The sequence below is a fragment of the Passer domesticus genome, chromosome 6 (assembly GCF_036417665.1).
Source record: "Passer domesticus isolate bPasDom1 chromosome 6, bPasDom1.hap1, whole genome shotgun sequence".
NCBI classification, from domain to species: Eukaryota; Metazoa; Chordata; class Aves; order Passeriformes; family Passeridae; genus Passer; species Passer domesticus.
The window spans coordinates 20,228,193-20,254,626 of NC_087479.1; the positions used below are offsets into that span (position 1 = coordinate 20,228,193).

A 26,434-nucleotide genomic window follows, 5' to 3' on the forward strand; every position below is an offset into this window, starting at 1 on the left:
TGCCCTCTCCTGTGGTACTGCTCGGGTTAAGAGGATAAAGGCCAGACAGAGCAGTGCAAGTTGCTCTGCCCATCCAACTCCTGACTCTCACCCTGGCCATCCCCCACTCCTGGCAGGTTTGTCACATTGCCCTTCAAAGGTCTCCCTGTAGAGAGACCCCCTGACCCTGCAACAAGCTTCTCAGTGCTGCTGTGCTTCCACTCACCTCCTCCTGGTGATCTGTGCCTATACTGGGCTTGGGTTGGTGAGGGCTTCAGAGTGAGGAGACAGTGTGGAGAGCAGCTGGGAGATGCCACCAGTTGCCCCACATTGGCCACAGCAGTGCCAAGAAGGATTCACCACTGGCCAAGGCTGAGTCCATTCACAAAGGTTGTAGTGCCTCAGAAATAAAATCTTTGGGAATACATGTGAGAAACAGTTATGCAGAGGCCAGGGCAGGGTAGAAGGAAGCAAGAAGGTGCTCCAGACAATGCAGCCGGAATTCCTCTGCAGATACTAGGGAAGACCATGGTTTGCAGGCTCTTACTGTGCAGCCCATTTTGTGCCATTGGTGAGCAGATGTGCCCCTGCAGCCCTTGAGCATGCACAATGAAGGCAGGCAATGCTTTAACCCCAGCCAGAAACAAAGTGCCATGCAGAGGCTCACACTCCCCACCAGCTTGGTGGAGGAGAGAATTAGAGAAGCAAAGATGGGAAAACTTGTGGCTCAAGATAAAAGCCAATTTACTAGGGAAATCAGAAGCCATACTTGCAAGCAAAGCTGGCAACACTGTCATCACACAGCCATTGTGACACCACTGGTGATGTTGGCTCTGTAAAGCGCTTGCATCACAAAGGGCCCCAGCCTGGCACCCCTATAAAAGCAGGGCAGCCGCTCACAGCACTCAGCGAGCACCACCATGGCTGGTTACCGTCGGCGGGGCAGAGGGCGCAGGAGCAGGAGCCGGAGCCGGAGCCGCCGCCATCCTCTGCGGAGGACACGGCGGACTGGCCACCACCGCTCTCGCCGCCGCCGCCACAGCACACGGCCAAGGACCACATCCCACGCCATCAAGCGCCGGACCCCCAGGAGACGCAGACCTCTCGTAGTGGACGAGGAGCCGGAGGATGAGCTGGATGACCTGGGAGGGTTCGCTGAGCCCATAGACGACTTTGAGTTTTAGAGCCAGAGCCCCTGAGAAGACCAGCCAGCAGATGGGCCTGGCTGCAACAATAAAGCATAGCAACCTCGCATGATGACTGTGTGTGCGACTGGTGTGCTGTCCACCAGCTGCACATTGCTCGGTGTCCACCCGTGTCCCAGGCATGTAGGTCCAGTCCATGCCTGTGTGTGTCCATGTCCATGCCTGACAGCTATGGGTGTCACAATATGTGGGAGGGTTGGGGATCAGAGTAGGAGGCCATGGACACATGCACACCTTTTCCTGGACACACCTGACTTTTATCTCAAGCCACAAATGCTATCAGTTTTAGTCTTCTGATTCTCTCCCCCCCAGCAAGCTACCCTCAAACTCCCAGCAGTACTGTGGGAGAGGACACAAAGCACCAAAAGTTATTCTTTGTTCTGCCCCAGGCCTTGGGGACTTTGCAAAAAGAGGGACCCAAAAATGGACACCAGGGGATTAAAGAAAAGAGCAGGGATATCTGTGTGGGCTTGGTCACGTGAACTGCCTAACAGGGAGAGATTACATGTACTGTTTATATTCATCTATTCATACTTGAACACCTTCAGAACTTCTAGCTGGATACCATCCAGGCCTACTCATTCTTACGAGTATGTTTTATAAAATTTTTATATATTTTTACAATAATCTGTATGTGTATTAGCAGCTATGTAATTTAGTATAAATGTTCTCTCCCTTTCAATCTCCTCAGAATGTCATTCAAGCAGTGGTATTCCACTTAAATATGGAGCAAGTAGTTTACCAATGAAACATTCCATAGGTTCTATAACTTATAAAAGTTTGCCTAGATTTAAAAAAGTAATTGGAAGGATTAATGGAAGAAAATTCTGTCAGAGGCTATGAAATATAAAGACTTTAAGCCCATGAATTCTTGGGAGTATTCCCTGAGGAAGTATCATTACAAGTTTGACCTGCTAAAACAGTGCTTCAGCATTCACTGTTGGCCACTGTTGGGCATTCTTTCATAATTATGTAATAGTATGAGAGGCACAAAGAAAAACAAAGAGAAACAAAGTTCCATCTTTTGCCTGATAAAATGTCAGACACTCAGAAACACTCATAAGTGAGAGCCAATTTTCAGCATATAAAAGGAACGTTTATTTATTAATTTCCTCTCTGTAGCAAAGAAAAATGTCCTTATCAGCCTGCTACATTAAATCAGCTCTGGTCTGACATGCACTTCAATAGATGTGACGTTACCATGGTGCTGATGGAGAAGTATCCTCTGCATACAACCAATGGCTTTAATTTGAAGTTTGGTGAGCCCAAAAGACTGATGAGTCAGTGAGTTACAGAGACTGAACTTGGTATTTAGGCTTCTCGGGATCTTGAAGATGTGGTGTAAAGTGCATTGCTGTATGTTGTGCTGCATAAACAGAAGCAAAGCTGTCTGGATGAAAACATTCAGTGCAAAATACCCTTGCAGGCTCAAAGAAAGAAATAAATATGAACGATGGGAGGAGTGAACAACCTTAGTAACCAAACAAAATTGCTAGGAATAAAGAGCTGTTTAGCATTTCAAAGGGTGTATTTCTTCTTATATATGTTCAGTATTCCAAATCTGCCAACAAACCCAGAAGTCCTCAAGCTAGAGTAGTAGCTGGCTTGCTCTAAAGGAGATCACCCTGATAGATGGGAATACATAGAGCTGGTATGCCAGTGTGGGCTAATCTACAGGGGTGATCTGCCAATTCTAACAAAGATAAATACAGCTTCTGCCTCACAGTGTTTCACAATGCCAGGCACTGGCCATTGGTTTCACCAACATGATGGATTTTATGGTCAGGTGTGGTGACATCTCATGACCTAAACAGCTTTCAGAGAATGGCTGGTTTGTTTTGAATGATGATGGATTATACTCCAAAACTCCCTATGAAAAATGATGTCCCATGCTTGCAAGTATTGCACAGACATGGATAAGTGCCAGCCAGCTCTTAGACTTCGTAACACCCTTGTGTTTTTATTGCATGTTTTTGCCAATATTTTTCCCATGTCTTATAACTCCCTCCTTTGTTTCTCAATCATCCTACATGAATGGATAATCACATCTTCCTCAGTACTTCTTTGCAGGGTTACATATGTAAATGTGAAGTCACTGAAGTCAGAAATACTGCTGAAGGTACCAAGCTACATCTGATTCCAGCTACAGATCATGAATTTTAGCCATAGCAGCAACAGTGACTGCAAACCAAACTGTTACTTTCCTGTGGTATGTCACTGCAGAGCTACACCATTAATGCCTCTCCCTGTCATGCACCAGTCAAACCTGCACAGGAAGTACCACTGGTTATGTGCTCCCACACCTCCCAGAGGAAAATCCTGTAAGCAGGAGTGCTGGGCAGAAAAAGCACAAGCAGAAAGTTCTGAACTTGATGGAGCCCACTCTGCACAGAACCAGATTAAATCCAGCAAATTTCTCTGGTTACATTTTATATAAACTAAAGCTAAATTTAGCCCTGTATGCTTTACCTACCAAACTAATGGAAAAATGTACTGCCACAGAGTATTGATACTGCATCAGAGAAGAGGGTTCATGTCTGAATTATCTGGAACAGTTCTCAAGCTACATACATATATAAATTTAACTGAGTTGTGGACTTTAGTAAGGACTAATGAAATAAGTTTCTTTGCACTATAGGCTAATGTACACCAGTAATTTCTGGTTTGAACAGAGAGGGCTGCTGTTTTCCTTCCTTTCTGTATTTTCCACTGTATTATTTAAAGAAATTCAGTGTTTTACCTTTCTCTTTGTATTAATAAGCAGCTTCAGTTGAAGGTTTTTCTCTCTCTGAATGTTCTGTGTCATGTTTTGAATATCAGGCAGCATACTGGCAGCAGGGGAGAGCAAGGAGGCACCCACAAGAAATGCCTAACGGAGAAGACTAACACCACCAACAGCAAGAAAAGAAAATAAACAAAATTCCAGAATATTCCTTCCATCTGTTTGCTATTATGTCACAAAGTTCATTTTTAGTGTAACAGCCAAAGGCTTTTTAAAAATGCTTCAGTACCAAAGGATCACATTTCCACTAAAGAAGTTACTGTACCACAAGCAATTTCCTTTTCTGTTGACCTCTTTCCTGTTTGAAATGCATTCAATATCACAGTTCTTCAGAAAGTGAGGGACTGTTTGTGGGCACAAGATGAACTCAGGTGAGCATTACAGAAGATTTTCATGCACCAGTTTTTGAAGTGTCTGCCTGTGACCTGCAGTACCCAAGCTCCAGTCCTTCCTCAGCCCTTCACATTAGTCACATCTCACATCTGCATCCAGATTGTTGGTGTAGTATCATAGACTCATAGAACCATGACAGAATCCAAGAACCATAGAATCATCATAGAATCATAGAATGGCCAGGGATGGAAGGGACCTTAAACATCATCTAGTTCCAGCCCCCCTGCCCTGGGCAGGGACACCTTTCACTAGACCAGTCCTGAATATCTATTCAGCACAGCTCGGCTTGTGTCAGACCCTTCTCCCATGATTCATGTCCATACCCAAACTCATTTCTGCATATAAAAGGTCCATGTTACCAGAGCCATTTCGAGCTCCTTAGTAAACTAGCTTGAAATAGAGCTGAAACCAAAGCTTCATTGTGATACAGACAAAACTGCAAAAGAAGTCTCTGAGAATAATTTTAAAGCAATGATTTCCTGTCTAGCTATTATGGCTCCTAGTTCCTATTATTTTGTTTTTGGAGTGTGGGTGTTTTACAGGACTGGAAGTAAAGCCACAAGATAATCTGCTTTCTGTTGGGTTAGTAACCCTGCAGGCTGGAATCTTATCACTGGAATCAGAAACACAGGGAAGGCTGGAAGACAATTTTTAAGCTCAGTAACATACCAGCCAGTAATTGTATATACAACTCTCACTGGGAATATCCAAATTCAGCCACAGCCACACTTCAACTTCAGGCTAATCAACTGTACTCCAATCAACCCTGCAACTCTGTTGCAATGCAGAAAGTATCAGATCCATCAACACCACAGGAATTTAACATGACATACAGACAAAACAAGCCCTAACCCAAATCTTCACCAAAGAGGCAGCTCCTGTGACATATCTCCAATTAGCAATTTACATGTACTGTAATATCAGACAGACTCATTTCATCTTAATTTGTTTAAACACAGTCCTACCATCATATAAAGGTCTCACTGAGAGCTGATTATGATCACTTATTCTTGTTCAGCATAACAACCAAAGCCTGCCTTGGTATCTGCTCCCTCTGTACACATCAAAACTGTGTTTAAAAATTCCCAAATCAGGCCATGGGAGCATATATGCCTAGGGAATTTTTCACAGGAAACAAATACAGTAAATCAAGCCAGTAAATTTATACTAAAGACGTAAAGATAAGTGGTTTGTTTATGGGTTTTTTCAAAACCTGACATTTAAAAACAGTTCCAGAAACTTTCAGGATTTGTTTCCTTAAGGGATAGGGAGTATTTTACAGCCAAATTCCTCTTTACTAGCTCATGAAAACTGCAAGGAAAAAAAAACACAATGGCATTCACTTGTATTTGTTACAAGCAGAACTCTCACTGCAGGATGTTTAATATATATTGTAATCCTGATATATCATCCTCTGTGCGTGAAGAAGGGCAGTTTCAAAAGAGTTTCCTCCAAATTAACTAAAAAGAAAGAAAGGGGGGAGGGGAGGGGGGAAGTGAAAAAATATATGCTTGTTGCTTGCCTTTCTAAGACACTTAGAAAAAAAGAGAAAAAAGTCAGTTTCCCAGTTGCCAGTGTGCAAGATATTATAGAAAATCCAACGTATCTGATGACAGAAGGAGCAGAAGCCTAATCCTGCCTTATTCAATATGCATAGGTTATTTGAGCCTAAGAGAAATTTCCTCAAGCTATTTCCACTGCAACATCCATGAGATTCAATAAGCAGCTCTTATTTTATTGATAACGTTTGTCCCTGCCCAGAACTTGTGTATGGCTTTATTAATATGAAAGACTCAGTAAGTGGTTGTCATGCTCCAAGCTTTCCTTAAACAGACTGATATCACCAGAGCTTTCTAACGTTCAGTCTCTTTGTTAACAGAATGGCAACTTCTGTCACTTCAGCAAGAGATTCTGGTGTACTTTATAAATTATGTTGCATTAAAAAAAGAAGGAGGCAGAAAGTTTGTAAGGATATTTGGAGAGTCTTCTAGCTTGCTGATGTTCAAATTCCCTAAATGCAATACTCATTATGATTTCTGGACCACATGCAGAGACAAGGGAAAATAGAAGATGAGCTGAAGAAAGCAAAAATTAGCTTCAGCAAAGCAGGCAGATGTCTAATGGGAAATACATCTTCCTGAAAGGGTAGTGGAAGTCCCATGGAAGTGAAAATCAAATTTACTCAAAGATCAGCCTCAGGACTGAATTTTTTAGTAACATCAGTAATTCAGGCCCAATAAGGAGGAAGAATTATTTATCTCTATTTAATCTCAGCATAACTATGAGTTACTGATGCAACATGAACATTAAAGATCCAAATATGATTCTGGGAGGTTTCAGGTAAATATTAAAAACAAACAGCCCAGTAAAAATGTCACTATGATCTCAAATATGAATCAGTTGCTGTATAGGTCCTCTGACTATTAACTCTAAGATGATTAACCCAACTGGTTAGAGCATAGTGCTAATAATGCTGAGGAGGTCACAGGTTTGATTTCCATACAGGCCATTCCCTCAGGAGTTGGACTTGATGATCCTTGCAGATCCCTTCCAACTCAGAATATTCTGTGATCTGTAACAGAAGGAAGGGTTTTTTTCTATTATTCCTACCTCAAAGAATAAGATCACACAGGTAAAGGTTCAGGGAAGGGTAATAAAAAATTTTAAGAGATTTGAAAAGATCACAGAAAGAAACACTGAAATGGCTTCAACTTTTTGCTTTAGAAAGGGGCTACAAAGATGAGACAAGATAAAAGTACATCAAATAAAGAACCATAGCAGTAAAGAGAGATAGGGAGTTTCTGTTTTCTGTTGCATAATACCATAACAGGAAGATGTGCAATGAAACTGTGAAAAGTGAAAATTGAAAACCAGCAACAGGAAATCATTCTTCATACATCATGTAGCCACAAGGCAGATTTTATTTTCATTGGAGGCTGCAGATGTTAAGAACTCAACAAAATGTTGAAGGAACTGGGTGTTTACAGGGCATAATACCATATTCTGAAACCATTGAATTGCATACACTCATCAGAAGAACTTTCTTCCTCACTGACATTCGTGTTATCAACCCCTAAACCTGCCTAGACAAAAGATAAACTACAGGTAATCCTTGGGTGTTACTTTGTATGCAAGAGTCTGACATTGCAAGAGTTTGACAAGACCAAACTCTTGTCCCAGCTAACCCAATCACAATAACCAGAGGACACCTCTGAAACCAAACTTAACCAAGCTAAAAATAAAATTAATCTACTTGCAAAATACAAACACACTATTCCACACCATTTTAAAATACAAAAGTTACAGTGCAAAAAGTAAGAGAACCATTTGTTTCTACCCACCCATATATGTGTTGTATTTACCCAGCTGACAAGTGAGTCTGAACTCCTACTTACCTATGCAGCTGAGAGAATTCTTTTGGAGAGACCTTTTTCTTTTTCCTAAAATTTCTGACCACCTCAGCACTATTAACAACTATTAGAAATCGTTCACTTTCTGTGAGGTAAATGAAATTATTCATTTTCTGTGAGGCAAATGTGTACTTTTATGCCTGACCAAGCAATGTTCAAACCTGAAGATGAAGCTTTTTCCCACATCAACATTCACACTGTGACCCTTCACTTTGATATTTACTTAGGTCTTATGAAATCTTGCTAACACACGCTAGACTCCATTGCCATTCTGGGAACAACAGAAGTGTTTCTGAGTAGGTTGCTTGATGAAGAATTGTATTAAATCCTGCATTCATCATGGCAGGAAAAGTGTGAGGATAGTTGTGAATGACCAGTTTGGGAGGCTGACATGGTCCAAGGTGTGTTGCAGAGACAGACTACCTGAGCCATGTTGACTGTCCATTTCAGAATCTGTCCCCAGACATGTTTCTCTAAGATACACATGTCCCCTTGGGAAGGACTCCTGGTGCCTCTCCTGCACCTTTCAATCTCTCCACCACTAAGACAGGGTTATCTGTATATGAGAGAGAATACTGGAATAAAAGAGTAAAAATTATCTCTTGCCTGAGCAATTTCCTTCTCTCTCAGACAAATATTTTCTGTTTTCCTTCACAGAAAACACAGTGCATGCAAGATAGCTGCCTCAAGGGTGGATACTTAAGTAATAGGACACTCATTTATCTGCTGTATCTATGGGTAAAGGAGAGACTCCCAACCTTAGTATTTTCTGAACTTTCATTAGAAATCAAATTCATTTAATTTCTGAACTCCCCATACAAACAACCTTACTCAATATCCCTCCATTCCATTGCCTGTCAAACCTGGCAAACATGAGAATCTCAGGCACAAAGTACTTCTGCCAACAGCATGATTTCTTCAATGCTTAAAACTACTCCCAGCAAGAATAATGGAAAGGGAGCTTCTTGGGCTGTATCTATCAATTTCTATTAAGCATTTCCTTCAAAGCTGTGAGGCTACTCATTCCCCCATCTAGTGACAGAGAAGCTCTGATCTGGGGAGGTGCTGAAAGGTTTGGGGAAAAGAAGATGAGAGCCAACATTATGAACACAATCACCAAAACTTCAATCTCACCCAAGGCTATTAGAGGATACATTGCAGGTTGCCAGGAGTCACAAAGAAACATAACTGCTCTGCAGACTTCAATATACCTTGAGGGAATCAGCTTTTTGTGAGCTGTAGATTGCATTTTTTCCTCCCTCTTCCTACTGGTTTGTTTAGGGTTGTTTGTTCGTTTGGTTTTTTTTGCTTCCCTTCCCAGTGTACTCCATACCCACTTAAGCAAATTTTCTCCCTGTTTTGCAGGCAGGGAACACTGCACTAAGCATATCAGAGGCCTGGCACACTATGGACTGTTGGTAACATTTCAGCAGGGTTGTTATGTACACTGCAGGAACAGTTTCAGTATTTGATGAAGATGACTGAAAAGCCAGTAGCTAGAAATCAGGGTCAGTCTGAAAGGAAGGTATAGGAAGAACACATTACCTCTTATGTGCCGGCAACAGGGTACAGTAACATCCCCTGAGCCACTCAGGGACTTCGAGATAGAAGAGAGAATGGAATGGACCTAGACCTTGATTTGATCTGTGATTGCTATGCCCTCAGGAGAACTCAACAGGAGAAACAAGTTAAGTGACTTGCTTATCTAAGTCAATTTGAAATCTGCAATAGCCTTGCCTTTCAGGAATGTAGAGCACTCACTGGAACTGACCCAAATTAAGCTGTTCTGAATGGTCCTGTGGCAGTGGTGTCAGACCTAAAAAACTTCTAACTGTCCTCTAGAAGGCAGAAATGTTCTGTGGACAGCAAAAGACAGAGTAGGGTCTTCCACCTGACCTGTTAAGTGACAGTCATCTGAATCTATTTTTTTGCATGGATTATACAATTGTGTCATAGATACCAAGTAAGTTCAGGTCCAGATGGATAATAAATTAAGGCACAGCACCATAAACATATTCAGACTGTTTTTAGTATCATCTTGGTTTCCCCTAACAGCACTGAAGAACAGCCCAGAGCTGCAACTAATGAAGCCTGATAGGATTAATTTGGCATTATGCTAGCTCTAGGATTTGGAATACACAGATGTCCTGATGCTTTCCTATGCACCAGCCAGAGGTCACATGCACTTCTGTGCTTTAAACTGACTTTACTCCACAAAGACATCTCAGCCACTCTCCACTCCCAGTCTCCAGGAATGTGCTCTTGAGCCCAAGCTGTCATGTACCAGCATCACTCTGTGTTGAGACTGATGAGCCATAATTGAAAGCAGTGTACCATGGAACATAAGAAAGAAATACCCTAACTCTGTATCCACCAAATATGCTCTACAATCAACAGTGATTAGGGCAGTGGGTGCCAAGACTTATTTATAGTGAGAAGCATCAAACTCCACGCCACATACTATTAGACATGTTATTTCATTTCCCTGTTTTCTTGGATAGCCCAACTATCCAGTACACTGAGTTATGAAAAGCTTTAAAAACATGTAGAAGTACACAAGAAGTCACATTACATCTGTGGCTTCCAAGGTTTTATCTGCTAAATGTGAATCATTATTGTTCACCTCAAAGACTACTGATACAGTAGTCAATTTGATTAAATTCAAGTAAGTTCAGTTCCCACTGACTTTCAGTAGAGTCAAGGTAGGTCCCATTTCAGAATGCATAAAACTCCTTATGAAAGTTGCTTAATGCCATATTTTAATATATACAGGTCCTACTTAGAAAATAGAGAGATGGGAAGATGTGTACTGAAGTGAGAGATTTGTTTACTTGCAGGAACAGATGTGTAATTTAGCTTTCCCTAGTACCACTAGAAATCTGGAAGATAGCTCATGACTGAGGCAAGTTTCATCCTTCTTTCCTCTTCAAATGCTCAACTATATTGCAAATTATATCTGGGAAGGAATATCTGTGCAGCAATATTTTAAAGAGAGCCCTCGATGACAAGATGAGATTCTGGCTCTACTGCCAGTCATAACACAAGGTCTGACAAGATCACAATTGCATGTGACAGGCTTAGCAGAAGATATTTTGGTTGTTTCAAAAACACATTCTATCTGGTAAGACTGTCAGACCAGGACTCTTATCTATCGCCAAACTTTGCCCAAAGTAAGCAGTATTTGATTCAGAAATTTGCTCTTGTCCATTAGTACATCATACAATTCAGAAAGCATTAATTAGAAATGCTTGTGCAGGAGGGAACTGCTCCAAGGTCTGCTATACATAGTTGAAGGTGCCTTGCCAATTACTGCTTTCTCAATGCATTGTTTTGCTCCCCTGAAAAATAGTGTGGTATTTTTCAGACTGTGGAACACTTTGATACATTATGCTAGAAAAGTAAAGGATACAGACCAAATCTCCAGAAGAAAATTATTCTCTCAGTTGCTACCAGTCTACTAAAATTGTGAATGAAAACATTCAGAACTGGAAGCACCATTAATATCCTGCATCCCACAGGACATCAAAGGAAATAAAAAGGTTCAGACCCCTGTAATTAAATGAAACAGATGTGGAATACACAAATGTGATAAACTGAGGTCTAGAACAGAGAAGTTACTTGCTTATGATGGTACTGTTGGCAGGACAGCTGATAGCCACTTCTTGTTTCACATCCATGTGATTCTGAACTCTGTCAGATCACAATCATCACTGGACACTCAGCCCTTCAATTCAAGTACTGTATAGAGGACCTTTAATTATTTGCAAGCACTTCTGACAGGCCTGATTCCCAAAGTATTGTGGCTCTACTACTTCTTCATTTTGTGCTGTTCATTCACAATCATAAAGATACAATGTACTCTTCAGCTGCTCTGGTTCTCAGAATGAAGTCACACTAAATTTCAAAGGTGTGAAACTTAAGCTAGCTCACAAATTCCAGAAACAAGCTCAGGAAATTTCTAATTTCAATGGGACAAAAAGTGGATCTCACTACCCACTTTTATGAGAATCTTCAGAATGACAGCTCTCCACATTTTTCATCATTAATTATGCAGCTTTTTGATTGGTTTGTCTCACCTGATTGTTCTCTAGCATTTCTCTGGCACAAGGTGGGCCAGCTTTCTGCAGCTGAGATCTCTACTAGCCTTAATCCTTCAGCTGTGAGAACTCAGACTCTTGGCCAACTGGAACAAGCATCGCTTTCCCCCACCTCCATAACACCAGGCACAGACTGTGGCTGTAACTCTGACTGGTATGTCAGAGTTAGAGAGTGAATGAGCAAGCATTAGAACATGTTTGAATAGAAAATGCTACTCATCCACTTAGAAAATACATTTCAGATATGACATCACAATGTGCTCTGTTACCTCACCCTACATTCCACCATGACAACCAGAGCAGAATTGTGTTTCTTTGTAGCCCTTTTATTACTGCTAATTCAACCACAGTGGCAAGGTGGTAAGCTGCATCTAGAACCTAGCCCATGACCCAGCCACTCAGCGCAGCTCAGGGTCACCCATTACTGTTTCACAATCTCAGCAAATTTATCCTTTTGTAGCAGCATGTTAGTTAAGTCTCAACCTTCCCACAAGGAATTAAGTGAGAATGAATGGCTCTGTGTTCAGCATTCCTTGCTGGAGGGCAGATTCATTTTAGTCACAGTTATTAGTTCCAAGATCTTGCAGAGGAAGAAAGCATTAATGAAAAGACACTGAACCTCATCTTAAGCTCCCAGCTGTTTTGTGATATGATGATGAAAGAGGCTTGTTAAAAATATCCCATCAGAAATATGACCTAACTAAAATAGTTCTAGTTCCTTGATGTGACTTTAAGAGAGTGGACACAGAGAGGAGACCTCTCGGCGTACAAGCTCAGAGGTTGCGCTATGATATCTTTCCTTTAGTAAAGCCTTCTTACAGCCATGTGCTAAATAGAACTATCTTGAAAAAAAGAAAAAAAAGGCAAAAAACAATAACAACAACCTACAAAACGTATTTTTGGCCCTGAATCTAAAGGGTTAAAATTATTATACTTGCCATGAGCATCAGGATTCTGTTGAAATTTTTCAGGTGTAGTTTCATAAATCTTACTATCTTCTTCCACAACAGAAATTTTCTTCACTGAGAACTTTATTGAAGCCACTTTTTTTTGAAGGATGCATTACTTGCTAAGCTGCTACAGCAACAGCACATAGCTAGTCAAAGCAGGAGGTGAAGGAAACTGCTCTATCCCTTAAACTAAAAAAGTTCCTTTTTGCTCAAAGAGACAAAAGACTTTATATAAGTCAGAAGCTTCCAGGTACCAGCTTTAGACTTCTGAATTGTTTGAATTAGAGACTCCTCTAATCTCTAGTAGGGATTCCAGTAGCATTTTGTCTCTACGGTCTCTGTATTCTTGCTCTCACATGCAATATTACTGAGGCCACTGATGCAGGGAGTAAGCATTGGTCAGATGTTTCAGTTAACTTCCAACTCTGTCTAAAAACTGTGACAGAATATAAGAAACTAAGAGTTCCTTATATATTTCATTTTTTAATAGGGTTCTCCAGCTCTCCATGGAAATATGCTGGATAGGATAGTGTCAGCCATATTCTGCTTCAAGGTCTCCACTCCATTCCAATGCAATATCTTGCTGTATTCTATATGCACAGCAATAAGGATGCTCTGCAGCAAAATTACTGCTTCTTTCCCAAAGACAAATGTCAGCCTAGCAGGATGCCATCTGCTTCTGCCCCCAGTGTGTTCCTGCTAACCCTCAAAACACCTGCTTTGTGACACACAAAGTGCAGAGCTGCCGAGCAGGAAGAAGCAGAAGTCAGGGAGCATGGAAAGTCTTCAGGCACCCTCTAAAGGCATCACCATCCTGCCTGCTGGGCCCAATATTTGCAAGGTCTCTCTTCCCAACAGGGATGGGGTCAGATGCTTGACCAAACCAAGATGTGGGCAGCATAGCTGTTGTCATTTATTTTAGGGACTAGGCAGAATATATTCATTCCTGTCACTTAGGACCACTTACAGAATGGTTCCTATGTTCCTCCATCTGTTTAGTTAATATCCCTGACCAGTGAAGGCCGAACACAGACATGGCCAATATTAAGAGACTGAGTTTTCTTGCTTGGTCACCATCACGCTTTTACCACCACTCACAGTCTTGCCCCAAACAACCACCAGTTTATTCACAATTGATGTTGGCTCTGCTCAAGGATATTTACATTATACTTATAGCACTAAGATCAAGTTGGTAAACCAGAGTAAGACTCCAATAGACAAGTGAGAGCTTCTACATACCATTTTTTTAAGGTCAATCAGAATGACACAAATTGTGTGAAAATCAAATAAAAAAATACTACATTATTAGTTTAATTAATGGTCCAGCAAACTAATGTAAAAGTAAGAAATACTTCAATTAAAATTATCCCATTCCTACTGCGGATTATCACCAATATAACAAATGCCTAAAATGAAGTATTCCAATGTCAAGTTCTCATCCTTTTGGTGCAGTAAGTTGTCAGCCAGAAGAATGATGTTGATGGTGAGTTTTTTCTTCTCAGGTCTTGTATCCATTCTATGAGTACTCTTGTGTACTTTGTCCTCCACTTTGTAAATAGGTTCCTCTCCTAATGGTTCTTAGCATTAGCCACGATTCCTTCTGTATACAAGGTATGATACAATAAAATGGGACATATATTTCTGGGAAATAAACAAACAAGTAAATAAGTGACATAAAAGTGAAGTAAAACCTAAAGTAAATCAGGTAATAATATAGCTTAAAAACAAGCTCAAAACAATAGAATAAGCAAAAGCCACCTTGCCACTGAAAAATTATGCTATCAGAGTTGGGACAGGCCAGTCAATCATCTCATTCCAGAATTAGATACAGTTTAAGTAATTTTATACATAAAACTAAAGTTAAGCTACAAAGACCAAATAAACTCAGACAAGGCCTGACAAGTTTTATGGACTGGTATGATCATTTATTTTTAGATATCTTGAGGTATGTTATCAGCTCTAGGAAAATCAAGTTTCTGGGGCACAGGACTATAGAGCTATGGACAGGAAACAGACAAAGCCAGGAAGGCACCATTTCGAAACACTAGAAAAATACAAATAATAAATGCCAGTTTATTCCAGCTAATTTGCATAGAACAGTCCAAAAGGACAAAGCAAAGACACAGACCAGACTGTAAACCAGACAGAACACAGGAAGACCAGGGTGAGGTTTGGAACACAAATTTGAGCAGGAGCTGAAAAACCACTTGGGAACCAAGGACTCTCACGGAAAAGATAGAATTGAGTAGAGAAGTGGCCTGACTTGTTTACAGCTCATATTGAGCTTTTGTGCAGTTCCCCAGTTCATGCCAATGTAGCACTGTTGGGTTTTGGGATTGAGCAGTTCAGCACCTTCCCCTCTGCTTGACTGCAAAAGCAGTTGCTGTCTGTCCATGCATTCACTCCAAGAAAACAAAAGCCAGACATTACAGTGGGTCCCCAGCAAAGAAACAGGCTTTTGCATGATCTCTCATGCATTCTTTGTTTCTGGATATTGTTGAAAGCAGAAAGTTCTCAATTTAAAAGACAAGGAAGGCACAGCAGTTAGCTGAGGACATTTAGTCATAAATATAATTACATTATGTAAAATGCCTCCTAACTGGAAGAAGCCATAAGGGCAGTATCTCTTACATATGCATATCTCACAATACTTCTGGTGTGACAGCTCAAGCACAGAAAATCACAGAAAATCAAGAGAAACAATTCTACTTACAGTTCATCAGGAGTAACTTCTTTGATTTTTAATCCTTCCTTATACCTTTGTAACAGCAAAAGTAAAGCCAGAAATCTCTCAAGCAAAGTGGCAAAGAACAATGCCTGTGAGCACCTTTTTCTCCTAATTGGCATACATACATAATAACCAATCTCTTCTCACCACTAGGGAAGGGCCACAGATCAAAACCTTCAAGGCAACATCAGATCTAGTTGTGTTCCTGACAGGTAAGAAACGCCAAACTAAGATGGGTTGCTCGTCCACATAGGACACCAGTACTGACAATAAGGAAAACATAATTCCAGCAACCATTAATTTTAATTCATCCTTTCGGCTTGTACTGACACACACAGACTTGACAAGAACACAATGCAAACACATAAAGGAAACGTTCACAGGAAAAACCTGCTGTAGATAGACTTTAACATAAAATGCCCATGCATTTACCAGCAATTATTTCATACTCTTAGTAAAGATATGAGAGATACCTACATCTTGCTTTAATGATAAATGACTGTGTGAATTGTGACTGGAACTATCTGCAGGCCTTGAGACCCATGAGAGGAAAAGGGAGAGGGAAATGGGGCTCCAGCATTTTTTTGGTGTCTTTTGATTCCTTTGTATTTATATTTTTCAAAACAAGACAGCTTTATTTATCAGGCATAGGATAACTTTGCCTCAAGGTTATAAGGTCTTCAAAAACCTAATAATGAAACAGACAATATGCAGAGAAGGACATGTCTGGAGAGCAGGAAAGCATTGTGAAATTCAGGCAAAACCACACAAAAATTAATGCATCTGCTCCTTAGAATCGGTTTAGAAGGTGACTGAAAGAGAAAAGCATTTCTATTCAGAAAGGTATGCCAAATTCCTTGAAAAAGCAATTATTAGTCCAAAGATTAAAACAAAATATTATCTATCTGCTTTAGTAGAGCTCTAATTATTTAAAGTGCGAGTTTAAAAAAGCCCATACTACTCAAATGTGTAATTTTTTTCATACTGTTGATACTCACCAACACAAATATGTTCATAGTTACCTCTGTGTTCACTTTCACATGCAAGAAAAAAGTTTGTCCTGATATTGCAAATTATGCGGGAAGATGTTTATTTAATGTGGGATCAAACTGAAGGTTTTCTAAAGCTTTATGCTTTTTCACTTCCCAAGACATTCACAAGCCTATGATACACACACTAGCACAAAAAACAAGAATCCAAATAAATTATTCAGTACTGATTGGGCATTACTGTGGTAGAAGCTCAGAAATTCTGCATACAGAGAAGATAAGCTTTACTCCTACTCACATTTCAGAAAGACTCTGGAATTCTTGTTATGAGACAAGTTACAAAGGGCATATTTCCACCATCTACCTTTTTCCTGACAAAATTAGATCACCTTAGCCCTATTTCACTGCCTTGTCCTATTAGGTAAGTGTAGCACCACTTGTACCATATACACATACTCACAACTCAAAATGCTCCCATTTTAAATTGCGTCCCCTCCCCACTGCAGATGTGAGTAAACGAACTCACTCATGTAAGCAGAGTAGGAGTCAGGCTAAATGGAAGTTCGAAAGAAGTGCTCATCAAAATTTGCTGAAATGCAAAAAATCTAAGCTGGCACTGCAGCCCTGGCAGCCAAGAAGCCACAGTGCCCTGCGCTGACGTGAAGTGTTGCTGGCAGCAGGGACAGCAGCTCTGGCAGCACTCCTGTGCCAGGGACGCCTGCAGGTATCTGGTGTATCTCTGGTGCCTGCTCAGGTGCACATTTGAATCCAGGCAGCCAGTCCTTGAAACTAAAGGCAAAGTCAAGAGACAAACTTCTAAGTGCTTTTCTGCATAATGAGGATATGGGCTTGTTTATTGCTCCACCAGTTAAGAAATACCTCTGGTAATACCAATATCCCAGAATTCCCAATCCTGTTCCCCTCCTCAGCCAAAAAAAAGGTTTATATTCTCTACTGTTTAACCATCATCCTCATCACAAGATTCTCACTGTGAGTAGGATTTACTACTATTTTAATACAGGCTAGAGGAAACTAGGTAATTTTAGCAATAAGATTTTGCCAAGTAAGATGTGGGCACTGCTTCCCTGATACAGTGCAGGGTGTGTGATCAGCCACACCACTTGCTGGGAGAGGAGGCAGGTTGACAGGCTGGTGGGTTAATCAAGGATGGGCTGACAACTCATGAAGCTCAACAAGAGCAAGTACAATGTCCTGCACCTCAGGAAGGAACAACCCCATACAATAGCATCTGCTGGGGACGACCCAAATGAGGTTTTCCTGCTAGAAAGAATTCAGCTTTTCAAACTATGTGAGCATAGAGGGCTTTTCTGTTAATTATATTGGGAAACAGTGCCCCATACCTGCCATTCTGTAAGCAGTCAGGGGAGGAGGATAAAATCTCCTTTTGTTGCTCAGGAAGTGGGATAATTTTCTTTATGATGAGGGTTTTTTATCTGTGGCACAAATTGCCAGCACATATTTGTTGAGATTCTTGGCATTCTGCTCATGTCTCTGGCACTAACACCTGCTTAGAGCTTGTGAAAAGTGTTCTCCTATTCCTAAAATTTCATCCTCCTCCTCCTGTCCACCCTCAAATCTCAGTAGATCTCACAAAAACTGGCTGTGATGCCACTTCTCCTGCTGATACACAGTGAGCTCTTTATCGCATTTTTCCTCAGCAACACATTTACTAATTCTTCCTTGGCATTGCTTATAACCAGATATCAACAGATCCTGTGAGAACCCAAGAGTCAATTATTTAAAACAGGCAAAGAGGGAGGGCACAGGAAAGGTGACCTTTGCAGTGGCTCGCCAGCTATCAGTTTTGACCCAGCATCAACCTGTTTCCTTTTCCATTCCCTCTTATGCCTGGAGCAAGGAGCAAGCTGCTGCTTTACAGACAATTTTCTGCTTAAATAACTTTAGGTGAGGAAATATAAAACCAAGGGGTCACAAATAGATGCCAGTGTCAGCTACAGAAAGATTCCTAGCCATAAATTTTAGGACACACTGCACATGCACACACTCAGTGCTCATTTCCCCTTATGGTTGAAAAAGTGGAGCATCATTAATTAATACAGGAAATGGATCCTCAGTGAATCCTCCCTCCATTCTTTCCCACTCAGGTCCCTGCTGCCAGCAGCTAGAATATGCTCAGTCTGTACTGCTCAGTACTCAATCTGGCCCTGCTCAGGAAAGCAACTGTCAAGATACTTTGGGACTTCTAAATATTTCAAGACCAATTACGTCAATATTAAAAGTCACTCAACTTCTGCTGACTCAATTTTGACCATTCAAGCTGCTATTTTCCTCTCTTCTCACTAAGAATAAAGGTTTCCAGCAAAATAGTCAGCTAAGATCAGCTTTTGTGTACAAGATATAAAATCATCTGTCCTGTGGTTGTATTAAGTCTACAGAGCTAGAAGGGGAATCACTGAACTATTATTTCACTGTTTTACTACAAGAAAGATGATGTACTAAGCTGCTGTTGAGACCTAACTTCACTTACATCAAGATTTAAACTGGGGAAAATAAAAACATCAAAAACTATGAAAAGTATCAGCAAAATATTTTGTTCTGATGATGTGCTACCATGATTTTCAACATTTGTGAGTGATAGTACAAAACTGGACAGTAGGGTATAAACATTTTCACTGTTGAATAAAAATGTAATGATGTGTTTTCAACAGGAGACAGTTTAGGGTAGGAAGTTATCTATTACAGCTTTGATAGTTGGCAACATTATTTGGCATGCTGTATGTTTCCATGCATGACTTTATGTGGTTATTAACTAATAACTGCTCACAAACAGGGTAGAGCATTGACATTACATCACTAACTGCTGGTTTGCCTATATTTAAACTTGTCAGGAAAGTGGCAATGAAAGAAGTGTGGCCTTTTCCTTCAGGCTTTCAAGCACACAGGAGTTATTTCTGTTTTGGCAGACAGCATTCATTTGCTAGCATAAAGGTTTTTCTGGGCCTCCTTAAAATTATTCAGGAGCAAAACTGTTTGCTAATCCCCTTATAGAGAAGTGAGAGATCTTTCTAAAAGACACTGGGAAAGGTGTCTGGGAATATAGGACCCTCTATTAAACAGCAGAAATCACAATCACGGAATGGATTGGAAGGGACCTCTGGTGATCACCTAGTCAAACCTGCCAAGGCAGGGTCACCTAGAACAGGTTATACAGCAACTGTTGCAGGTGGATTTTGCATGTCTCCAGGCAGGAAGACTCCACAACCTCCCTGAGCAACCTGTGCCAGTGCTCTGCCACCCTCAACACAAATAAGCTCTTGTTCATGTTGATGTGTTTGCCAGTTATACCACAAGCAAAGATTTCCCTTTCATTTGCATTATTTTCACTACTCTGGAAAATTAAGCTTTGAAGTGAAAGCTAAAAATTGGAGGCCTGCTTTTTAAAGGGAGAAAGAATATTCCACCTACTCCATCCCAAAGGCTAGTCAGCAGAAATAATACAAAGAGATCCCTTCTATGAAACCAGTCCCTAGACGCAGCTAGACCACAGCCATTATGAAGGGACTCCAGCACTGTCTTTCAGCTCTTAGACTTCACTGTACAGGCAAAATTTTAGCTGGAAGGAGGAGGTAGAAAGAGAGAATTCAGAGCTAAAGACAAATTGCCAGTGAAAATGCACTACTCAGGTGTATTGCTGTAGACTGGATTATTTCAAACTCTGAACAAGGCAGGACTGGGCTGCTGAAGCTATCGGCACAATCCCTAGCCTACAGACTGGCCATTGTGCCCCCCAGCACATGGCCCACATAAGACTGCTGTGCATGTACCCTGCTGTAGCTGTGTGTAAATTACACACTATTTATGTCACATCTGAATCTGGCTTGTTGCTTTTTCCTTTTAATACAAGTTGGCTTTTACATATGGCAATTAAAACTAACCTGGCAAGTGGGAAAACACCTGTATAAACCTCTCATTATTCTGGCATTCCACACTAATCACAACACATTTTAAGAATTCAGTTTTGCCTGAGGTGGACAATTTTTGTGACATTTTACAGCCAATGAACTTCCACCAGAGGAGCTGACACTTTCTCTGATCCCACAGTTTTAACATCACCAAATCCTGATTAGCTTGCAGATTAATCAGGTTTCAGACCTAACAGCCAAGATGGATTTTGCCTAAAGCTCTATTCACAGTTGACTGGGCAATACCTGTTATAATTTACAGGCACTGGCAGATCTGCTTCAGATAGCTCCTTGGAAGTAATTACCTGTCTTGCTTCACAGATGCCATGTGTAATATATTCCAAAACACTAAATTACATAGAATTTACTGATGTCTTGAGTTTTTTTATTCAAACTCAAGACTGATCACATTCATCAAGAGGGCCACAGGCCTGGAACCAGTTTCCAAAGAACTGCAGTTTGTTTATCATGCAAAGGTAGTGACTTCACTCTGCTTTCCTGAGAGAACAAAGCAATTTTGATTCGGAGCATGTTTTGCTTGGGCAATCTGAGCCTGTTTAATCCTGAAACTACAAAATTCACATCAACTAACTATTTGCCTGAGATTTGAAGAGAAACCTAGCTTCACAAATCCTGCAATCAAGGCAGGTTGGGTTAATTTGGTTAATTCAGATCACTCCCAACTTTGTCCCCGCTCAATCTATTGCCCACTGCTAGACTATTCACAGGGCGAAGCCCTGAGACTGGGCAAGCAACATGCAGCAGTAGTCAGAACACCAGTGTTACCAACACTGTTTTAGCCACAAAGCACAAGCTCCTTGTGAGCTACTATGAAGCCAAGTACATAACTTCATCCCAGCCAGGACGAGTACAATATACATACCATGGCAGGGTATAAACACAGTCTAGGGTACTCCACGCTAAAAAAACTTGGGTTTTCTTGTTGTCAAGGAGTGCACCTCATGCATTTAACTCCACCTTTCCATGGCTGTAGGATAACTAACAAAAAATGCAGGACAAAACTTATCTGCCAAGTAAGTACTACAAAAAATGTTTAGTATGATTTCATTAAATTAGAAGAAAGAAGTAAAAGCAGGACAACCTCCCATTCTTGCAGATTACTCTTAGACTTTAACACTTCGACTTTAATTCTCACTTCAGTATCACTTCTCACTCAACCCACATCCTCACAATCCCAAGAGCTTGAGAAAGTTAAGGTTGGTTTACCCATGCTCAGCACCATCTTTTTTCTTTTAATTTTCAGCCTTAGATGGAAATGCTCTCCATAAGTGGTTCTGCTGCCAGTCTTATGCATGATTGCATTAATTAAAAAGCTAGAAGGGATGATTTAAGAGTCTCATCATCAGGCTTGGCATAATTAGACTCCCAGACCCAGTGTCAACTGCTCCCAGGGCTGCCCCAACCTTTCATCCTTCTAAGGCAGCTGTAGGCAGTACTATACAACATGCTTTGCAGCCAGCAAGAACTGTTCCTGGAAAAAAAGCTTTATAAGAAAGAAGACAAAACCTTTCTTGAAACACAAAAAAAAAAATCTCTGGCATTTTTTCACAGAGTCCAGATTTCTGTTTATAACCACAGCCAAAGCAGCCTAACATCTATGCCAGAACTGGCCTTTTTTTTAGTAATGCCAAGTGTATGAAGTTGAAAATTGCCTGGTGATCCCTCTGGAGCAGAACACAACATGTAAATAGCCTCACTATTTATATCCTATATAGGGCCAGTTTCAAACTAAAATGAGAAAATTAAATAGGAAAAAGAGGTCAGTGCACTTAAATATTCTCCAGCACTTGTCAGCATCAATTAAGCACAAAAGATCAAAGCATCAGAAACAGAACAAGACTGTTTTCAAGGTGCCTCAGATACTACTGCACTGAGTTGACAACTGGGTATGTACCACAAAGGCTTGCCAGACAGATCCAGAAGTGAGCCATTGTGGTCATTGATATGGGTCTAGCCTCCTAATTACTACATTTTCTCTTTGTTCTTGGAGATTAGGTTCTAGCTTTTCCTGAACTATGAATGTTGTTTTACATGCACTGCTTTTACAAATTAGAGAACACTGGGGAAACATCTTAATTGTTAAAAATTCTTGCCTGTTGTATAAAGGTAATATTACTACAAACAAGCAGCTAAAATGTTTATTTCTGGAAGACCAACTTAAGCAGGACATACACATTACTAAAATCTCACAGCTGGAGCCTTGTAGGGAGAACTTACACAGATGTAGTCAGTTTAAACAAGGCACATGGTAGTTTAAGTAAGCAGTTACCATAAATGATGCATTTTCATCAGGGCTGAGGTGCCAGCCTTCAAGCTTTTCTGCACTCCCTATTTCTTTAAGTGTTGTTGTACTGCCACCTGGTGGGAAAAACTATTAGAAAGAAGGATTATCATGAAGGTGTATGACCAGAGGCACTGCGGTGAGTGAGAGTAGGAATTCTAAATTCCCCATTCCAATGGTTGTATTTTAGAATCCAATTCCAAAGTAACCTCCAGATAGATGGATAACTGCTATATAGTTTCTACATAATAAATAAACAAGACCAAGCAATTTGGGCTGAGTATCAGTAAGACAGATGTCACAGGCACCAAAGACTGTGACCAGACCACAAATCAAGCCACATGCATAGATACTGACATCGTAATATGAATTATCTGAAGGCCCACATGAACAGAAACATTTTCTAGGGGAAAGAAATTTACATTCAGCAATTAAGTCACTAACTGGGAACTATTATCAAAATTACTCAGAAGTGCACATTGTTCAAAGGGTACATGTAGCTTTATGGATGTATCCCTTCTTTGGGTTGGTCTAGTTTTACAGTCAAATGCACTTAACTAAAGGGCAAACTATGGCTTGTTTTAGTCAATTTAACAAATTAGTGCCTTACCTTGTGCCACTGGTTTAATCAACTTGGAAATGCAGTGCCCATTCTAACTTAGAACCTGTATAATGGTTCTACTTTCCCTATATTTTCTTGGTAGGGCTGGTCCAGAAAGGACCATCTGTCCCTCTTTAGAAAAGTCAAATGTAAATTGGAAGTGCTGCTGAGTTCTTTCCTCTGCAATGTCCAACCCTAATACAGATGGTGCAAACAGTTCTCTGTGTCTGGCTCTGAAGAGGAAGCAGAAAGGATATTCCTGGTTAGACAAAGAGGTCCTCTCACTTCAGTGAGAGCCCATTTTAAAAGATGACAAGAAAGTCTTTTGAGGTGGCTTTAAGACAAAATGTATCCCATCAGTTGCCTTTAGCCAGTGAGTTTCAGGCCAGGACTTGAGATAATGGCATGGAAATGCGACTGATCTATCCATTAATACAGCATGTCACCACCAAATGGTATTATTATTTATGTTTTATGAGTCTAAATGTGTTTTATATGTTTCTGAGTGTGCTTCAATTAACTCTCAGGCACAGAGGAACATGTTTGCATTTGGCAGCAGACTGTAGAATGTGAAAGCAGAAACTGGGAGAAGTGCAGCTGAGGGCTGCCATTCTCAGCAACAGGGACTATCTCGATAGCGAATCCCTGCCTACGTCCCAGGATGGCATGGTAGAGTTTAAGAGGTCAGTGCTTTCATAAATAAAAAAGTGCTATTGCAAAAGGGCATGATTCAGCTCACACATACAGAGCTGCCAATAGCAATCAAAGCATTCTTCCTCCATGGGTCAAAGTTTAGATCCAGGTATCTCAGGATCTACTGCCATGGTTATAACAAGACAAACAGTTCTCTGGGTAGGTTATGGGCAGTGATTGACCACAGATTTCAAAGAGCAAGAGACTGATTCACTCTTCATCACCCTGTTTTGAGTACAAGAACACACTGATTTACTGTGACCTCTTACCCTGAAAAATCTTTTATGATTCTAGGAAACTAACAAGTGACAGACCAGGGGGTACGACTCTCCATTGCTATGGACAAAGGGATGACCTCCTCAGGCTCAGTACTTAAGATAATACAAAGAAAACTATAGATAAAATCAAGACTATGACAAAGATTTTGAACATCCTTGCTCTGACAGAGGGTCAAGCACTTCAAAGAGTAGGGTCCAATCTAACTTGGCAAATTTCTATTAAATTAGTCAGCAAACTGATATGCATAGTCAGGATTTGTCCCTACCATTACTTGTTCCATAAATTGCATCAGTTTACAGGGTCCAGGTTAATTCAGCGTGAGTTTGGTTCTAGGTACCTCAGAGATAAAATATTTTTTTTCTTTTTTCCTCCCAGAAATGTGATTCTGTAGTCACTGAAATCCACAGACTCTCCCAGAAGGGCATCTTTTAACAGGAGAGATACCTGACAGGCAAAAATCCACACTACAGTAGGCAAGAGAAATGGGAAACTTTCAAAAAATGGCAATGAACTCTTCAGGAACACCACAGCATCTACCTGCTTGACCAGATAACAATAGATAAACTGAGAAAAAGGCCAGTAAGAATGGCCTGAGTAAGAGGGAGGTGCAGAAACAGACCAATGATGACAAGATTAACAGTGCTGTTATTATTAGTATTTTTTTTCTGCTTGCCTGTGTCTTTAACTAGAAGCAGCTAAAATGCCTACATGAAACCGAGCAAATGTCACATCAACACTTCAGGAAGAATCATAAAAGCATGGGAAAGAAAAATGGAAGCAGATGCACCACTGGAACAGAAAAAACCAAAATATGATGTCATGGTACTTCAGAAACTAGAGGAAGACAGAAAAAAGAAAAGAATAACTTTACTGAAGTCAAATGTGTATCTCCTCCTGCAAAAGATTGCTGGTCCCAAAAGAGGGGGAAAAAAAATAAACAGTAAATTTACTTTTCTTGGTAATTGTATTTGCTCCATTGTAGCTTATATTAACAAGACCCCCACAGAAAGAAGGGTAGGCAGATGAATCAACAGATAACTTTACCCTTCTGTTCCACTGGGGGTGTGATGGATGTTTAAGTATTTCCAGTCACAGTGCCAGAAAAATACAAGGAATTCTCTTGCCTCTTAACTGCAAATGCTTGGGAAGTTTGGAAAGGACAGACACCATTACTTAATGGGAATGAAATCATGACAATGGAACAAACCCCAAAACAGCAGTGATTGTTGGGAGTCCAGTCCATTGCTTGGGAACTTTATAGGTTTGGAAACAAAAACTGGCTAGATTAAAAATACCAGACATTAACCAAGATCCAGACCTTGTATTACTATTCACACTTGTACTAAATCAGCCTTCTTCTGAATTTCTCAGCAAGGTTCTATATTTAGCAACTTAATTCAAATTAGCTTAAACTTTGTGTTTAGAGAGCAAACAATCCAAAATCCAGATCTGGATCTAAAGCACAGAAAAACCTTGGAAATATCACCTCTTCTTCCAAGAATTTCCAACTGAACAGAATTCACAGAATGGGTAAAGTTGGAAGACACCACAGTTGGGTCATCTGGTCCAACCTCCCTGCTCAAGCAAGGTCATCCTAAAGCACATTGTACAGGACTGCATTCAGACCATTCTTGAATATCTCCAGTGTGGGAGACTCCACAGCCAAATCTGTGCTCAGTCACTGGCACAGTAGAGTTCTTTCTCATTTTCAGGTGGAACTTCCTGTGCATCAGTTTCTGTCTCTTGCCTCTTGTCCTGTTGCTGGGCACCACTGAGCAAAGCCTGGATCCTTCTTCTTGACACCCTCCTGTCAGATACTGACAGACATTGATAAGGTCCCTTCTCAGTCATGTGTTCTCAAGGCTGAACAGTTCCAGCTTCCTCAGCCTTTCCTCGTGAGAGATGCTCCAGGCCCTTAATTATCTTTGCTGCTCTCCACTGGACCTGTGTCAGGAGCTCCAAGTCTCTCTGGTACTGAGGAGCCCAGAGCTGGACACAGCACTGCAGCTGTGGCCTCAGCAGGGCTGAGGAGAGGGGCAGGATCACCTCCCTTGACCTGCTGGCAATGCTCTTCCTAACGCA

At 40.8% G+C, this 26,434-nt stretch overlaps 2 long non-coding RNA genes across 8 annotated transcripts; one reads left to right on the forward strand and one right to left on the reverse strand.

The window, feature by feature from the left end:
- Positions 1 to 2,300: 2,300 nt before the first annotated feature.
- LOC135302774 (uncharacterized) lies at positions 2,301 to 12,116 on the reverse strand. Of its 3 annotated transcripts, none has more exons than XR_010364333.1 (5): positions 11,846 to 12,116; positions 6,808 to 6,931; positions 4,232 to 5,819; positions 3,925 to 4,066; positions 2,301 to 2,550 (listed from the first exon to the last, which is right to left on the reverse strand). It is a non-coding gene; the product is annotated as an uncharacterized LOC135302774 (long non-coding RNA). The 3 variants fall into 3 exon arrangements; XR_010364332.1 differs by having other exon boundaries at positions 4,196 to 5,819; XR_010364331.1 differs by lacking the exons at positions 2,301 to 2,550; positions 3,925 to 4,066 and having other exon boundaries at positions 4,115 to 5,819; positions 11,846 to 12,104.
- On the forward strand, positions 12,033 to 24,985 carry LOC135302776 (uncharacterized). Of its 5 annotated transcripts, none has more exons than XR_010364336.1 (5): positions 12,190 to 12,223; positions 13,307 to 14,427; positions 15,698 to 15,756; positions 23,908 to 24,063; positions 24,728 to 24,985. It is a non-coding gene; the product is annotated as an uncharacterized LOC135302776 (long non-coding RNA). The 5 variants fall into 5 exon arrangements; XR_010364337.1 differs by having other exon boundaries at positions 13,307 to 14,299; XR_010364338.1 differs by lacking the exon at positions 13,307 to 14,427 and having other exon boundaries at positions 12,033 to 12,226.
- Positions 24,986 to 26,434: the final 1,449 nt, after the last annotated feature.